The sequence below is a fragment of the Lissotriton vulgaris genome, chromosome 12 (genome assembly GCF_964263255.1).
Source record: "Lissotriton vulgaris chromosome 12, aLisVul1.2, whole genome shotgun sequence".
In the NCBI taxonomy this organism is placed as follows: Eukaryota; Metazoa; Chordata; class Amphibia; order Caudata; family Salamandridae; genus Lissotriton; species Lissotriton vulgaris.
In genome coordinates this window covers 195,885,014-195,904,309 of record NC_141700.1, presented here as the reverse complement: position 1 = coordinate 195,904,309, position 19,296 = coordinate 195,885,014, and positions in this window count along the sequence as shown.

Sequence of the window (19,296 nt, the reverse complement as noted above, 5' to 3'; positions counted from 1 at the left end):
CACAGTGCATGGATTTACTGGGGGCCCTAGGTACCACCTTGGCCACCAACCGTAGGTTGCAGAGACAAGGGGGCCTTGGTTGGGGCTCCCAAAGTCGCTTACCACCAGCCTTTCCATGTGGGAAAAGTCGGCACAGAAAGGCTGTGGGAAACTGACATCATAATCCATGGAGGAAACATCGTCCATAGGAGAATATGGTGCATTTCCGACCGGCTGGAAGACTCCGAGAGACAGACGGAACTGGGTTAGAATCACCGACCGGTTCACGCTCTGACTGCCAACATCGTAACTTGGTGGTCGGACTTCAAACCGACCGTGTCCATCAGAAAGCCTCCAACCGTGGTCCAACATCTTCCGACTAGCTGTCGGAGGCTTACCAACTGACATCATAATCAGCCCTAAAGTGATTTACCCGGAATCACAGGATGCTGAGCATTGTTGCCGAGACTCGAACCCAGTTCCCCAGCATCGAGGTTGACTGCTCTAGCCGGTAGGCCACATCTTCTCCCAAAAATATAAATCCATATAATTACATATTACGAAATATACAAATATAAACTATTTTTTTTAAACAATTGAATTTAAAAATCAATATACCCTTCATTCTTATTAAACTATTATTATTAAATTACTTTTAGTTATGTCTATACATTACTTCTAATAACTGTTAATGTCAAATTATTTACATTAGATGGAAAGTTAACTGTTATTCTACATTTCAGAAAATTCATTTAATTTTCAATTAATATATTTTAATTATCTAAAAATTTAATTTAAAATGAATTGAATATTAATGTAGCTTTTTTCTTTTTTTCATGATTGAAAATAATTATATTCAATTAATGTACATTAATATTTGACATAAAAATATTCTTTCGATTGTTTGTCATTAAATAAACTTTTTAAATGCTCCCTATACTTTACCATAGGGAAAATATGCAATTAGGTGGAGATCTCCTTATGATAAAAAATAGTTAAAAGTAAAACAGCATATTAAACTTCGAAAATGTTAGTGAAAGTACCTTCATCAACAGATTTTGACAGAGCTATTCCTAATGTAAATTACACTTGTAAGTAATTTACATGTCTAGTTTACGGTTACATTTTTGAGCAACTTTGCCACTTTTGGCTAATCCCATAGTCCGACTGCAAAACTACTAGAAAGTGTAGTTACGCATTCCCCACCTCCTAAAAAAGGGGGTTGTACCACATTTATGTGTGTGAATTGCTACTGCCAAAAAGAAAGACTAGTAAGTCCAGCACCACTAATTTCCACCCGCTCATACTGCAACAACCTCCCATTGAAAATAATGGAGGTAAGTACTTAAAGTAAAACCTCGTTGGAAATAATGCTAAATTAAATTACATTATTTTACATAGTTAAAAATATATAAACAACAAACTTAATGCTAAGAAAGTATATAAAAATAGTACATATTTATTATTTAACAATGCATTTTAATACCCTTTAACAAAAAAATATGTATGAACTGTTTTTTAATACAATATGATAAAATTACTTTTAAATAATTCTATCCATCACTTTTAACAATTATTAATGGATAATAAGAAATATTTCTTTCCAGATGGGAATTCATTTTTTTATTTTAACCTTCAGAAAAATAATTTTAATGTAATTTAATATATTAAAACTTAAAGATTTAATTCAAGATACTGCAGCAGTGAGTGAGGTTAGAGGACAGGGTAGACTTAATTTAGAACCTAAGTTGAGATGGTGCAGGAAGGGCGGAGATGAACACAGATGAACTTCCATTTCACTTTTGACCCTATGGTATAGTTTAACCTTCAGTTTGGAAAGATTTGCATTGAGTCTCTGCAGCATTTATGTACCATGTCAGTAATCTGTTCTTCCAGATCTTGCAATCTGGCCAGGAGGCCAAAAATTGAGAAACGTTTAGGAATAACACGTGCAGAGTCATCCAGCAGGTAGGCCGGTATTCTTCATGGATGAGCAAGTTGAGAAGTATTTCTTATCCTTTTTATTTCAAGATGGTTCTTAAGTACAAATGCACCAAGCATTGGTTTTTGAGAGTAGAACTAGCATGCTATTTTGAGAAATTGGCTCAATAGATAGTGCCTAGAAAGTCAGTTCACACAAATAAACGCTTTAAAAAAAGGTTCATTGGCTTATCATGTGTAGCTCAGGCAAAGAAGCAGTCTCCAGGAATGTACATAAAGTGTTAAATGAAACATGACAGATGATTAACAATATAGTGAATAAGTAAACACTGTAAAGGTGAATTTTATACAAAAATTGAAACAAAAAATTGAAAAAGTGAGACACAGACACAACAAAAATATAGAATATAGTTGATAGGTCGGAGTGTTAAAAGTTTGCAACTGAAAAATATAGGGACGTTTTTAAAAACAAATGTCAATAAAACATAAGTTCTACATCAATTAACAAGGAAAGTCAGAACCTAAGTTCACACTTTCCCCAAATGAAAGTCTGTAGAAGTTAAATGATGTAGGTGGAACATTCTGACTTGCTGAGATTTTATTTCAGTTTCAAGGCAATATTCAGAAAGTGGAACTAGCAAATGAACACTTTTAACAAACATTGTGGGCCCGATTCACAGAACTAACTTAAGACAAAATCCTAAACTTACTACCATTTTGGTATTCACAGAAGACACTTACTCATTTTCGTATTCACAAAAGGCACTCACTCATTTTGGTATTCACAGCAGGCACTTACTCATCAATGAGTAAGTGCCTTCTGTGAATACCAAAATGAGGTAGTTACTCAAAATGAGTAACTTACTCAAAATGGTGGCTATAGAAGTGGCATGTGTAGTCACAAATGCAGGTTGTGAATCCAAGGACAAATCCCAGAGCATGGCTGTCCCAAGTATATGTATATATGATGAAGCGGATTTCTCTGATTAAACCCCGCAATTCCATCTCTACCAAAGCATCCACAAAATCAACATGCAAGCAGCGTGATAAGTTAGTGGATAAGGTACATAGGCTTCCATTCATGGCAATAGAAATACAACCACCCTCTCTCTCATCTGATCTTTCATTATGTTCTCCAGCAGGGCAGGGAAAAGGGGGGCTTGAGGCTGAATTGGCTGCTGGTCCCGGTATGATGGGCTCTATTCTGGTGGGGGTAAAAGGAAAAGAAAATACACCCCTCATCTCTGCTGTAAGACTCCCCAATACTTGTCCTGCTTTCAAGTTTGCAACTGAAGTAGAAGTCATTGACATAGCAGCTGAAGCAGGACATAAACACGAGCAAATAGTGCATTTGGGGCCCCGAAGTGCCAGACTTACTCATTGTTTGCAGTGTTCGGGTTGTAGGAACCCCCCAAAGAAGCGGCTCTTCTGAGGTCTGATAATAATTCTTCTATGCAAGACCATATCAGAAGTAACTCTGTTGTAAATGTAAATGTAAATTGATACTTGTATAGCGCACTACTCACCCGCAAGAGTCTCAAGGCGCTTGTACGAATACCGCTGTGGTACCCATCCTGGCTTTCCCTGTGAGGTGTCCACTCCTGGGCACCCCCAAGGTAGAGGCCAGGCATCCTTAGCGTTGTGGGGGCTGTTGTGGAGATTAAGCAAGCTATTGCCCAGAGTTGCAGAGTGGGACTTTATGATTGGAATAGCACTGAGGCGAGAATTATCAGGTCCGTGGAATTTTGAGCCCTAGACCCGCCGAGGCGGGGAATTGAACCCTGGTCCCGGGCTAGACCTCTGCATTGGGTCTGCTGTTCTGACCATTGAGCCACAGCTCAATGGTAACAGCGATAATGTTAAGCATTAGCTAAAGACATGATATCGTAATTCCTATGTTACGTTTTCCCGCTCATACCCCGTAATGTTCGGAATCCATCTTGTTTTTCTGTCCTCCATTTTGTATGCTACATATTGCCATGTGCCCGCCATGTGACAAGTCCTACCTCTTCGCTAGTCACTCTTAGGATCTGCCCAGCAACAGTCTATAATTAGCCCTTTGTGCGTCTAGCGCATGCTCAGTAAGAGTCACATCTGTCTTTGATTATCATAGATAGGAATATGCTTTTCGCGGGTCTCAAGAACCGTTAACTCCACCCATGTATTGATCATGTTCAGAAATGTCCATATATGGTCGTAAATCATGCTCTGAGTTGTATCCGCCTACTTATTAACCCCTTCTTTGTGTAAAAAAGGGGGCTATGTGCCTGAGTTCTTTGTGCTACCCTGTACAATGCTGTAGAGTGTTGTGTAGGCTGGAGGACCACCTTTAAAGGTTTATTAAACTATGTTTTTGAATTTTCAGTTTCAGTGCCAATTTCTTTCTATAGTCTGAGGACTTCGTGCACAGAAGGGCGAACCCTTTGCACTAACGGGCCTTGCTGAGGCCTGTACTTATCAACTCTGCTTCTCATAAACCGGGCATTAATACCAACTTGCAGCAGGTGTTAACATCAGATTTTGCTTCACCATAGCCACTGATGTGGGAGAATCAGCACGGAATGAATAAAGCATATCCATAGTCAATCATTACTCTTTCCGATCTTGGCTGCAGCCGAATAACTTGGAGTGGGCGTCAAATTCTGTTCCGCTCTCGGAAATTGCGATAATTAGAAATTTTTGCATTCCGCGGAGAGCGCAAAAATGTCAAAATTTCCGCAATCCGCATCTTACTGGAAATTTTTGTCTTCCTCGCACTGTAAAAAACATACATTCTTGCTCGCGCGCGATTGCCTTACCTGAATCCCCGCGTTCACCGACAAATTTTCTGGTCCCGTTCGCCATTTGCCCTATCTCCGAGAGAATGCGATCACGTCATTTTGGACGCGCCATCGACATCCTGCGTAAGTAATGTGAAGCTCGAGTACTCGAACATGTAACATTTTCAATTTGGAGAAGAATATTCAGCTCTAGAAGCATGACATCTTCTGCAAATGATGATTTGGATGAAAAAAACTCCTCAGATTGACATTTGGCTGTCCTTTTTTGTGCAAGGACAAGGAGTCCTTTTTTAGAAAGGTGGGGAGAGGGAGGAAGTACCACAGAATCTCTAACTTCCTTTTCCTGTCCAGCAGGCTCCCCCCAGTGCTTTGTCCATCTCCTGCTCATTCTGCCTTTGAAATTTGAGCTGAAAAGATCACTCTTTTTGTCTGCTGCATCATTGCAATTGGATTTGAGGATTTTTGAATTGGATATTTTACAAGTAAGTGGTTGTTGTGTCTGTTTGATTGGGGGCATTGCAGTTGATGCAACTACAATTTAATTTTGATAACTATCATTCCTTTTTTTTAAATGTTGTGGGTAGTAGTAGTCAGTAGTAGGCCCGAGCTAGTCATGGCCTCTGGTTGTGTGCATGATGAAGCAACTGTTCCTTTGGTGTTTTTGAATGTATTTCATTTTCAAGCATCATTTAGGGCCTGGATGGCATTGGATTGAGTTGGGGAATGTGTTTTTTTGGGGTGGGCTTTCAGTTGTTGGGCCTGGCCTTGTGGCTGGTGGCCATTTAGAAGCCTAGGCCTGCAAGCTTGTCTGGCCTTGTCTGCCAACAGGCTTGCTTTCATCCAGTAGGCTCAGAGCAGGTAGCCACAGCTTTATTAATCAAGTGTTTCTATGTGGTATGTTGAATTTAGACATTCACTTAGGGCATGGATGACATTGGATTGAGTTGGCAAGTGTGTTTTTTTAGTGATGGGCTTTCTGATGTTGTTGGGCCTGGCCATGTGGCTGGTGTCCATTTTGAAGCCTAGGCCTGCAAGCTTGTCTGGCCTTGTCTGCCAACAGACCTGCTTTCATCCAGTAGGCTCAGAGCAGGTAGCCACAGCTTTATCAATCAAGTGTTTCTGTGTGGTCTGTTGAATTTAGACATCATTTAGGGCATGGATGGCATTGGATTAAGTTGGGAAGTGTGTTTTTTTGGGGTGGGCTTTCTGATGTTGTTGGTCCTGGCCATGTGGTTGGTGGCCATTTTGAAGCCTAGGCCTGCAAACTTGTCTGGCCTTGTCTGCCAAAAGGCCTGCTTTCATCCAGTAGGCTCAGAGCAGGTAGCCACAGCTTTATCAATCATGTGTTTCTGTGAGGGCTGTTGAATTTAGACATTCATTTAGGGCATGGATGGATGGCATTAGATTGAGTTGGCAAGTGGGTTGTATTTTGGTGGTGGGCTTTCTGATGTTGTTGGGCCTGGCCATGTGGCTGGTGGCCATTTTGAAGCCTAGGCCTGCATGCTTGTCTGGCCTTGTCTGCCAACAGGCCTGCTTTCATCCAGTAGGCTCAGAGCAGGTAGCTACAGCTTTATTAATCAAGTGTTTCTGTGTGGTCTGATGAATTTAGACATCATTTAGGGCATGGTTGGCATTGGATTGAGTTGGCAAGTGTGTTTTTTTTGGGTGGGCTTTCTGATGTTGTTGGGCCTGGCCATGTGGCTGCTGGCCATTTTGAAGCCTAGGCCTGCAAGCTTGTCTGGCCTTGCCTGCCAACAGGCCTGCTTTCATCCAGTAGGCTCCGAGCAGGTAGCCACAGCTTTATTAATCAAGTGTTTCTGTGTGGTCTGTTGAATTTATTTATTTATTTATTTATTTTAAAGGTGTTGTATAGCGCGAACAAGACCCTTTGCGGGTATCAGAGTGCTTCACATGTGGGGAAGTTAGGCAAACAAAGCATAGTGCAAAAGAAACAAAGAAATTCGAGATAAAGACATATGTTACAGCTGGAATGTTCCAGGAATCCGAGATAAAGTTCATGTGAATTTCGTCATGAGTAGGGATTTTACTTCTTTTTTGAAGGATGCAAATGATGGGTTGCGTCTGGTTTCTGGGGGTAGTGCATTCCAAATCCTTGGAGCGATTCCAGAGAAGGCGCGATTATACGTTTTCTTCTTAGCAAATCTTTGAGGCTTCAGAAGGAGGTTGTTGGCGCTCCTAGAGGATCTGTACCTACACGAGAGCTCGAGTTTCTGGGCCAGGTAACTCGGGGTGTTGTGGTGTGGAGCTTTGTGTGTCATGCAGGCGATTTTTAGTTGGATCCTTGCTTCGAAGGGTAGCCAATTGAGCGTTTTGAGATCTGGAGAGATGTGGCAATGTCTTTTGGAACCTGTGATGAGTCTGGCCGCTAAGTTAAGTGATGCTCTAAGCAGAGCAGTTCACGATCTAGGGAGTCCAGTAAGTGTTGCACTACCAAAGTCTAGTCTGGGAAGTACAAGTGCTTGGACTGCCAGTTTGAAGTCAATTGCTGGGAGGTTTTAGTTTTCTCAGGGTGTGCATCTGAAAGTTTGCTCCTTTTACTGCAGCACTGATACGTTTTTGCATGTTTAGGTTGCTGTCCAGAGTTACTCCCAGTGATTTTGCTGAGTCGAATAAAAGAGGTTCAGTTTATCTTTAAATAAAGTTGTCTGTCGTCAGCGTACATGTGAAAGTGGATATTAGATGAATTGAGGATCTCGGTAAGAGGTTCCATGAATAAGTTGAACAGTGTAGGTGACAGGGAGGACCCTGAGGGACTCCTAATGTGACTGGGACGGTCTTGGACAGGGATTGGTTGACCTTGAACCTTTGGGATCTATTGCTGAGTAAAGAGGTAAACCAGTTTAGAACTGATCCTGATAAGCCCATTCTGTGTTGGAGGAGGTCAAGGAGATTTTCATGTTTGACGGTGTCGAAAGCTGACAATAAGTCGAGCAGGATAAATAGGCAGGCTTCGTTCTGATCAAGTATTTTTAAAGCGTCATCTACAATGTGGGTCATAGCTGACTCCGTACTATGCCCTGCTTGAAATCCAGATTGAAATTTATTGAGCAGGTGGAAGTTGGTGATGTGGTTGTCTAGCTGGCTGAGAGCACATTTTTCAAGTAGTTTCGCCAGAGTTGGGATGTTGGAAATTGGTCTGTAGTTATACAGGTCTGTGGTGTCTGCCGTCGTTTTTTTAAGGATCGGGGAAACTTGTCCCGATTTGAGAATATCTGGAATAACCCCTTGGACTAAGGAGGCGTTGATGATCTTTGTCCAAAGTGGTACTAGCGTTGGTATAAGATCTTTGAGGTAGTTAGCAGGGAGGGGGTCAGAGAAGTGGTTGGAGGGGTTCAAGGACGTTAGCGCTTTTAGGATTGTTTCTTCGCTGTAAGTTGTAAAGGAGGCCCAGGGGGCATTGTTTTTGAGGGCGAACTTGGTTGTGTAGGTGCCTGGGGTTATTGGGCTAATCTTCTGCGTGTCGATCTGAATTAATGAGGACTTAAGTAAATCTGTTTTCAGGAGTTCTGTCTTTCTCGTGAAGAAGGAAGAGAATTCTTCGCAGCTGGGAGGGGAGCATTGACCATCTTGGGGAGGGTGAGCTGCACCATGAGATTGACTTTTAACTACTTCACGAGCTTCTTGGGACGGTTTTTGGCTTGATCTAGCTGATTCTTGAAAAAGTTTGCTCTTGAGTGTCTGATCTTTCTATAGTACGAGTTTCTGGAGGATCTGAGCAGTTTAAGGTGATGGATGGTGATGACCTCCATCTCCGTTCAACTAGTCTTAAGGCCCGTCTCTCCTGGTTGAGTCTACCGTCATACCAAGGTTTAGAGTCTTTTGTAAAAAGCCTCTTCAGTTGTAGAGGCTCAGTAGTATTTAGAATCATGGTCACAGAGTTAAAGTAGTGCTGTGTCCAAGCTTGAACCTCCGTAAGGTCTTCCAGGGGAAGCAGGAGGCTGGCATTTGCGGATGAGGATAAGACTGTGAGGGGGCTTTTTAGGTTTCTCTTCCATACTTTGGATCTTTTTGATTGTACTGAGTATAGTTTAACTGGTACCTTGATGGAGAAGGTGATGGAGTGGTGATCAGACCAATCACAGGGGAGGATTGTGTTAAGCTGAATTGCCTCTGGGTTGGCAATCACCAAGTCGAGGGTTGAACCTTTGACATGTGTGGGGCTATTGCAGATTTGAGTAAGGTCAAGGCCCGACAGGAATGTTTAGAGGCTATTGACTGCCGGGTCCTTGAGGTCATTCCAATGGAGATTGAAATCTCTGAGGAATATTTGGATATTTCAATGATCTGAATGTGTGTTCAGAATATCCATGAATTGCTCGATGAAGGTGAAGTTATCGCCTGGTGGGTGATAAAAAGTGTGCAATGAGAAAATTGGTATATTGTTTCTAGCGATATCTAATCAAAGATATTCGCAAGAGGAAAGCTCCAGTGAGGGTGAGCGTTTCACTGTGAGGTTGTTCTGGTAGATGCATGCAATACCGCCACCTGTTCTAATGGGTCTGCAGAAGCAGTAGCCACAACAACAGCAGCAGCTGCAACAACAGCAGCAGCCGCAACAACAACAGCAGCAGCCGCGAGAACAACAGCGGCAACTGCAAGGACAACAGCAGCAGCCGCAAGAACAACAGCAGCAGCCGCAAGAACAACAGCAGCACCCGCAAGAACAGCCCACAATAGTAGTTATTGCTCCTGACGTAGGGGCATTTCAGGAAATCAAGCTTCATGCAGACAAAGTGGAGCAAATCATTGTTTCGAAAGATCTATTGTCTTCCATACCACCAGCAAGGAAAAGGAAGCTTAGTCCATCATTTTCTTCTTCAAGCCCCACATCTGATGACAGTGATGCCACTTGGCATCCACCAGCTCAGTCTGAGAGTGATGCACGCCACAAGACAATGCTTCTGAAAAGGAAGGGTCCCCAAAAACGTACAGTTATGGAGGTAGATGAAAAACAGGGGAATGATGTTGATGAAGAGGACGAGCCAGTCATCACACATATCACTCCCGCCCCAAAGGGGATGGAGACCAACATTCTCACCCTATCCAGAAAGGCTGCTACCGAGCGGGATGTAGCACGGATACCACCAATGCAGGTTACACCAGCACGACCTCCAGCTGCCATATTTCTGAAGGCCCGGCAGGGACCTACATCCATCTCAACCATCTCAGTGGGTAGTAGTAGTAAAAGTCACAGTGTAGCTGCACAGTCACATTCAAAGCACACCCTCCAGTTCATCTGGTATTGAAAGTGGCACATCCAGCACTGCCAGAAAGTTCTCCCGCCCAGTTTGGGACTTCTTTTATGTTAGCACCAAGGAGGAGAAAGTTGCAATATGCTCAATTTGTCGCACAGGTGTTCGGCACGGTAAGCTTGGTACACACTATGGTACCGGAGGCCAAGCAAGTCATCTCAGAATACACCACACTATTGTGTGGGAGACTCACCTACTTCAGTTAAAACAAAGTAGACAAACTCAACCCATTGAAGTTGGTCAGGAAGAATCAGGGGACAATATTATTGAGGTGGAAGGTGAAGGAGAGGGAGGCATTTCTAGCCCTGTCCCCAGAAGTGTAGTGGTACCGCTCACATCCTCCTCAGTAACATCTGAGTTGCACCGCAGTAAGAGCCATACTCAGAGTCAGGCTGAGATACCAAGCCATCCGAGTACCGCAATGAGACAAACTGCGTCGTTGACCCTAAGTGGGTTAATGAAAACAACAGCACCACAAAGGAAAGTAATCCAGTCTACCATTGAGAGCATGCTTAGGTTGGAGGGGCAGTTCCAACGCAACCACCCAACGGCACAGTTGTACAATGCAAAGCTCGCTAAAATGTTAGCACTGGACCTTCTCCCTTTGTCATTTGTGGAAGGGGTGGGTTTCCTTGAATTTGTGTCAGCCATCTGCCCTAAATGGAAGTTCCCAGCCGTTCCTATTTCGCAAGAATTGCTATTCCGGCACTACATTATGATGTGCTGGAATTGGTTGGACAAGCTTTGTAGCAGAGTGTTGTTCACAATATCCACCTGACAACAGACATGTGGACCAGTTGCCAAGCCAGATTACATGTGCATCACTGCACACATTGGTCTCTTTTATGGGGGTTAGAGATAAGCTATCTGAACAAGGTGCTGTTGACAAAGCTGAGATTTTTAAAGCTACTCGGAAACATGCAACTGTAGCCATGTTCGCCATGGAGAAATCTCATACTGCTGTAAAGATTTTGCAAGAGTTTCGCAGCAAGGTTTTTGAATGGCTTCGCCCAAGAGGGCTTAGTATTGGTTTTGTTGCCACAGATAATGACAGTAATCTACTTAAGGGCCATGGATCTTGGTTCCTATTTCAGGGTTCGGTGTTTGGCGCACTGCATAAACATTATAGTTCAAGACTTTCTGAAAAAAGAACCCATAGTCATCATTACTGACCATCTGCCAAAGAATATGCGCTCATTTCAGCCATTCTTTTAAAGCTCGGAAGCAGCTGAGGATCGTTCAACATGAATATAGGATGCCAGTCAAAGCACTCATCCAGGAGGTGGCAACACGTTGGAACTCATCGTATTACATGCTTGATCGTCAGTTTGAGCAGTACAGGCCACTCAATGAATATGTCATGCAAAGAGAGGATGCCACTGTGAAAGGCATGACCCTTCAGATGGAGCAATGGGGCCTAGTTAAATGCCTGACTGAGATGCTTTGTCCTTTTGAGGTCTTCACACGTGAAGTCAGCAAGTAGGACTGTACAATGGGCCAAGCTATCCCATTATTGCAAATGCTAGAGCATAAGCTGAAGAAGGTGTCCGAATCATACAAAGGTATAGAGGACAAAAAGGAAGCCTATGACTTGGTAGACAGTCTATGCTTACTTGCACATCAAGATTCATACAAGGTGATTGAATTCCGAATCGCTTTTTGTTCTAATCCCCTCTGAGGCGGAAGCCGGAGGATATCTATGATCATCGAGTGTTATGTGATTTTGTGACATATCGCTTTTAAACACTGTATATATTTTAACACGTGCTTTTTTTAATAACATTTGCCCCCACCTCAAGGCGAGATTAATTCGCCGAGGATCTTGTATTCTGCCTCCCATAGCGCCGCTGTTACCAGCGCTGGGAAGCCTTGAGCACCACTTTGGGCGCCATCTTGGAGAGGGAAGGCTGGCCGGAGAGCTCGGCGCCCCTCCCACCCTCCTCCCGCCCCCGCCATGATGTATATATACAACGGATCCGCCCGACCGCGCAGCGGGCGGGCGCAGCGGGCGCGCCGCCGGCGCGCCGAAGGCGCGCCAAAGGCAAGCCCGTCTGCGCCCGTCCGCGCCTGGCCCGGGCCTAGGTCCACCCCCCCTGGTTCCCCTCCGTTAGCACAACGCTTCCGTTACTCCACTACCCAACTTCAGCACTTACGTCCCCTGACTCAACAGGCCTGTCTTATATGCAACCCCCATTCCCTGCTCATAAACCCTATCACGCACTGCCCAGGGTGTAATGCCTCGATCCCCCTCATTCAGAAACCGCGGCCCGGTAAAAAATACCATCAAAACAAAACCTATTCCATCGCTCTTACGAATGTCCGCTCACTGGGCAAGCACAACCAAGATATTTACGAGCTGATTCAGGACCACAAAATAGATATTCTGTTTATGACGGAAACATGGTTGGAGCAGGCATCTGATCCAGACCTAGCCATCGCCGTCCCCACCGGGTTTACCATACACAGACTTGATAGGCAAATAAAGAAAAAAGGCGGCGGTATTGGTATTATTGCCCGTGACATCTTTGCAGTTAGAACCAAAACCATCACTCTTACTTCTTGTGAAGCTCTAGAATTCGCGATTAAACTGTCCCCATCCCACACCTTTAAGGGGATTCTTCTTTACCGACCTCCTGGCTCCAGGAATGAATTTATTGTTGATCTTAGATCCACGCTGGAAGCATCTGTTCTTGATAACTCCCTCACCATATTAGGTGATTTTAATTTTCACTTTGATATACCAGACAACCCTGATACCGCTACTCTCCTAGCTGATATGTCCACATTTGGTCTCGTCCCCCTGGTGCACGCTCCTACTCACGACGGGGGCCACACACTGGATGGCATCTTCACTAATGCCCCTGGCCTTCAAGTCACCCAAATACTCCCCCTCACTTGGTCCGATCATCACCTTATCTTGGCCACCCTGTCAGCACAGGATCCACTGGCTAACAAAACTAGCACCATATCTCGCCAACCTTACCTGGCTTGGGACGATATAGACGTAACAAGGTTACAAACCCTGCTGGACGATACCTCTCCTACTTTATCTGCCGACCCCAACACTGCCACCACTCAATTTCACAATTGGGTTAGCTCGGCAGCAACAGATCTGGTTCAAACTAAACAACGATCCCGCAACAGGCAAACACCGTCGGCCCCATGGTATTCAGAGGCACTGCGCACTCAAAAGCAACTATGTAGGAATAGAGAAAGACTATGGCGGAAAAATTATATAGATGAAGCCAAACTTAGGTACAAGGAATCAGTGGCCATATACAAAACCATGATCTCCGAGGCAAAGAAGAAATACTATTGTGATAGGATAGAAACAGCAAAAAATTCTAACAAATCACTATATGAGACAACTAAACAACTAGCTGGTCTATCCGTCGATCTTACTCCCCCCCCCTCCCAGGCTCTCTGCGACGCACTGTCCAACTTTTTCTTTAGCAAAGTTGATGACATTTATAGGGTCTTCACCAATAATCCCACTACCCCCTTGATGCCTTCATCTCACCACAAGGGTCACACTTTTTCTCAGTTCAACGAGGTCACCTGTCTACAGGTACAGAACACAGTGTCATCCATCAAATCTGGTTCAGCTCTAGACCCATGCCCCTTGAAGGTGTTACGACCAATTATGGAAACAGTTATTCCTGCCATGACTGCAATCTGCAACTCTATGTTTAGCACTGGCATCTTCCCAGAGACACTGAAAAAGACCTTTATAAAACCTCTCCTTAAGAAACCCAACCTCGATAAGGAAGAACTGAAAAATTATCGTCCTATTGCTAGTCTCCCATTGATGGCAAAAATAGTGGAGAAAATTATGAATCTCCAACTCTCTTCCTTTATTGAGGAACACAAACTTTTGGACGAATCACAGTTTGGGTTCCGTCAATTTCACGGAACTGAGACTGCCTTGATCAAAGCGGCGGACGATATAAGATCCATCCGGGATGCCGGAGGTACCGCTGTTCTCATCCTGTTGGACTTATCGGCAGCCTTCGACACGGTCGACCATATCACCCTGGTCGACCGTGTCGAGAGCATAGGAATTCGAGGCAATGCCAAGAGTCTTCTTGCCTCCTTCCTGGCAAATAGATCCCAGGTCGTTACTGTAGGACCTTTTGAATCCTCCCCTCTGTCACTGCCATGTGGAGTTCCTCAAGGCTCATCCCTAAGTCCGACACTATTCAACATCTATGTGTCGGACCTTGCCAAAGTCATCAGGGCATACGGGATGAGCCTTACCTCCTATGCAGACGACACTCAACTGGTCCTTGCCGTCAAGAATGACGGTCCCAAAATAGCCAACAACTTTAACCAAGGTATGCTGGCTATTGGAAGTTGGATGGCTCAGAATTGCCTGAAGCTGAACTCTGATAAATCGGAGGTTGTCATTTTTGGCAACTTATCCTCGGAGTGGTCCCCCCTCTGGTGGCCATCATCTATGGGCCAACCTCCGGACCCGACCAACAAGGTGAGGAATTTGGGAGTCATTTTTGACAATCACCTAAACTTTCTCCCACACGCTAACCAAATCTCCTCCTCAGCCTTCCATAAACTGCGGCTCATTAAGAAAATCCTGCCTTTCTTACCGGAGAGTGCCGGAAAAACGCTGGTGAGCTCCCTCGTCTTGTCGACCCTAGATTATTGTAATGCTCTGTTTCTAGGTGCCCAGGAGAGAGTGCTATGGAAAATGCAGGCCATTCAGAATGCTGCCGCCAGGCTCTTAGGGCGCATTCCCAAACATCAATCGGCCGCACTCACCATAAGACAGCTTCACTGGCTACCAGTGAGAAAGAGAATTATGTTTAAGTCTCTCTGCCTGGTATACAAGGCTCTACACAATGTTGGACCTGCATTCTTTATCCAAAACCTTATCCCTTACTGTCCTTCAAGAACGCTACGCTCATCCAGTCTGCACGAGTTGGCGGTACCTCGAACCAAATCTGTCACATTGGCGGACAGAAGATTCATGGTAGCCGCACCGAAACTGTGGAACACATTACCACAATCGATCAGAATCAGCACCTCCCTCTGGATGTTCCGCAGGCAACTTAAAACTTGGCTTTTCAACCAATGAACCTCTGCCCTCATGAGGGTTAAACACTGCAGCAACTTTAGCGCCGAGATGCCCAAGGGCCTTCGTTCGCGCTCTACAAATGTTTTTATAAATAAATAAATAAATAGAGAGCTTAGCCCGTCGCTTAGCTGAAAATACAAGGCTTGAAAATAAAATTTTGTCACAAGAACATTACATTTCTGCCACAATTCTGGATCCACGGGCAAAATTGGTACTGAAGACATTCTTTCCTTTTTCAGAGATTGATGTTGTCCGCTACAAAACTTGTATAGCTGAGGCAGCAAGTAAGTTGAAAAATTAACGGCTTTTAATGAAAAGCTCGCAAGATCAACCCACAAGAAGTACTGCAGAAGGGCATGCAGCATCAAGTGCAACTTCGGAGGCTGAGGGCAGTGTGTTTGGATCACAACGCTCACCATCACTATCGACAACAGCAACAATAACTGGATCATTAGGCCCAGTAGAATCATTGGTATTCACAGTTAGGCATTGTTAGATCTGGGGGTCTCTAGTTGGCAATGGTATTCACCTTTGTCCAAATAGGGACCCTTACTTCTAAGTCAGTATAAGGGGATTACACTCCTTAATAACCCCTGCTCACCCTCTTGGTAGCTTGGCACGAGCAGACAGGCTTATCTCAGAGGCAGTGTGTAAAGCATTTGTGAATATACACAGTAATACAGTGATAACACTACAGATGGACACAACACAGGTTTTATAAAAATAAGTATTCTTTATATAGACTTAAACACAAGACCACAAATGACAAAAATCCACAATACTATGCTTAAGGTTACTCAAAAGATGATTAAAGTCTCTTAGGCATGCAAAGTAAACAAAAGGGCTCGCAGAAGGGGAGATGCGTCGGTTCCGTGACCCGGGGGAACGGTTGCGTCCTTCCTCATTGCTTGCTCAGAGTAGGGGACTCGTTGTGAGCCTTACCGGTGCGGAGGTGATGTGTAGATTCTCGGCCTGCGGGCCCGATGCAGTGCGTAAGATGGCGCCTTGATGCGATGCGACGATCCAGTTGCGATGCGAGAAGATGATGCCCTTGATGCTGCGATGACGATGCGATGACGATGTGATGACGCCCTGGCAGCCTTGCGACGACTCTGTACTTTGGAGCCGCAACAGGCCCTGCGACGGGCTTCTCCGGTGATGCAATGACGACTCTCTCGATGCGTCCCGCTGCTCCGGCGATGTGACAGCAGACAGCTTTGATGAACACACACTTCCAGAAAGATGCGACAAAGGCTCGCTTCTCTGGCGATGCGATGATTTCAGCTGCAGCGGCGACACGCTTCCTCTTGCTGCGTTGCGCTTCCAGCTCCCAGCGGCATGCAAGTGACTGGAGTCAGAATTCCCTGCAAGGAAATTCAGGAGGGAGCTGGAGGTGAAGTCTTTTTGGCCCTGAGACTTCAGCAGTAGACAAGCACAGTTCAAGCCCTTGGAGAATATTCTGTAGATAAATGAAAGTCCTTAAAAGTTTCTTCTCCCTTCCCTTGGCAATGAAGTAACCACTGCAGGCCAACCCAGCAAACAGCATACTGGCAGAGACGCAGTCCAAACTCCTGCAGCTTCCTTGGTTCTTCTTCTTGGCAGAAAGGTTTCTTGTTCCAGAAGTGATCTGAAGTCTGTGGGACTGGGTCCCAATATTTATACCCCAAAATCCTTTGTTCTCTGAAGGCAGAGAGGCCTCTACCTATTTCAACCCAGTTCCTGAGCACTGTGTTTACATGACTCTTCTGTTCCTTTCACTGTGCAGGGCAGAAACATCAGAAGCCCCACAGGAGGTGGAGCCAGCACAGGGGAGGGAAGATGCAGCTCTGGAGCACTCTGTTGACATGATTCCTCCTCTTCTTTTACAGTGCAGGGCAGAGACATCAGATAAGCCACAGGGGTGGAGTCAGCATTGTAGAGGGAAGGCCCAGCCCTATTCAGGTCCCAGGTGCAACTCCCCCCTCACTTCTGGGTGCTGATCTCTCTATTCACCACTGGGATGCCCCAGCCTGTCTCCTGGAATTCCCCAGCACTGTCACACACAAACCCAGACAAGGAATTCACAAGTCAGCAGAGGCAGGCTCAAATGGTTAGGCAAGCAAGTACCTGCTTTCTAAAAGTGGTATTTGCAAACACAGAATATTAAAATAAACTTTATTAAAAGATTTATTTTATTATTCTGAGTTCAGGCATACTGAACTCGAATTTCTAACATTTTCCCTGAATCAGTTAGGATTGTAGGAAAGTAACAATCTTAACTGCCCATTCTGGCCTATGAGAACAGGTAGCCTTCAATAGTGAAAAAACAAAAATGGCTGTAATTCACTATTAGAACATGCTACACACACCAGAGCATGTCCTACCTTATACTTACAATGCACCCTGCCCTTGGGCCCACCATAGGGGTGTCTAATATGAAGCAAAGGGAAGGTTTAGGGACTGGCAAGTGGATGTACTTGGCCAAGTCGACATGGTAGTCACAGACTACACACAGGCCTTGCAATGGCAGGCCTGAGATACATTTTACAAGCTGCTTCTGTCAGTGGCACAACCAGTGCTGCAGGCCCACCAGCAGCATTTGCTCTACAAGCCTTGGGCACACATGGTGCACTGTACTAGGGGCTGACAGTAGCTCAAAAAAACCAATCATGGAATAACCAATTAGTATCTCAATTTAACATAGGGAGCACTTGCACTGTGGCACTGATTAGCAGTGGCACAGGGCCCAAAACATACAACCAGCAAAAACATATCAAAACAGAGGAGGCAATCCGTCAAAAATGGAAGGGAGACTCACGCCAATGATGTCAGGTCTAACAGGCATTAATAAGCGCAGTGCTTCTGCACAGAGAAAGGAGCCTGAAAGGTTAGCAGCAGCACCCCTGAACATTGAGCGGATGGTCCAGGCCTATCTGGAGACCCAACGGAGGTGTACATTGATCAAAACCCATTGCAGTATTGGTATAGGAAAAGGATTGAATGGCCACTGCTCAGCAGGCTGGCAATAATCTATCTGGCTTGCCCTGTCGCACGTGTCTCTTCCATACGTGTTTTCAGTGCTGCTGGTTCCATTGTAACAGTGAGAAGTCTCTCGCCCGAAAACATCGAGAGGTTAACAATGATCAAAATGAATCCAAGCGAGGAAGATGAGGACAGCGGCTCAGGTGACGGAAGTAGTGTGTCACATCATGATTACCTACTACTGGCTGAACCCCCAGAGTTTGAGGACGAACTATACTTCCCTGACAATTAGGCTTGCACTTACTGTCTTCCTCGTTTTTTTTCTTTATTTGTGTGTCTGTCGTTCCAGTTACAAACTTTGAATCGCAACAAATTCAATACCACCATCTTCTACTCTTCTTATTTTAATATACAAGTTTCAGGTGTCTGCATTTGACAGTACAGTCCTCCGAATCCATCTCCTCCGGTCCATCATACTGAATCTCCCACCTAAATCCATTGCCCTCATGATGATTGCATGATGGAAAATAGAAGAAAAATAAAAACTTTCCTAGTCCCGCCAAAATAAGTGGAACATGATGACTACTATAGCTATCCTCCTTTCAGAGACTGCCCATGAACTGAAAATGAGATGAAACAGGTATGATTTATGCCATGCATTGGACGCAGAGTCGCAGACTGAGTGATTTTGTTGTTTTTTGTTGTGCATGAAGTTATGTCATTGTGCACTAATCATCTTTCTACAGTACACACTAAACGTAACTCAAGGTGAATTTTCCCCTTCTTGCAAATATGAAATGTGTACTTCTACTGCAGCTTGATACATCACTTTTGATTGAATACCGGAAGTATGACAACAGCACCGTTCATTATGATGATGGTGAAAAAAGACTGCCCGTTAACTTACAATGAGAAGGAACAGGTAATGAAAATGAATGGCATGCATTGGACACCTGACTCTGAGCGATTGGTGTTTGTGTTTTTGTTGTTTGTTTATTGTGCACAAAGTGAGGTCAAAGTGTACTAGTAGTCTTACTGTACACACTAAAGAGTGACTCAAGTCAATAATAGTTCTACTCTTGTTGTGTAATAACAAAATGTTGCTTCTACTGCAGGCCGACCTTCACAGTCAGTCAGTACAAGTATCGGAGATGTTTGATGGAATAATAACAAGTCAGGAGGACGTTTCATGAGTGGCATAAAAGCCTAAAGGTAAACACGTCAACAACCACAGCAGACCCAAATGTCTTTGTAGAAGTGGAGTCGAGTG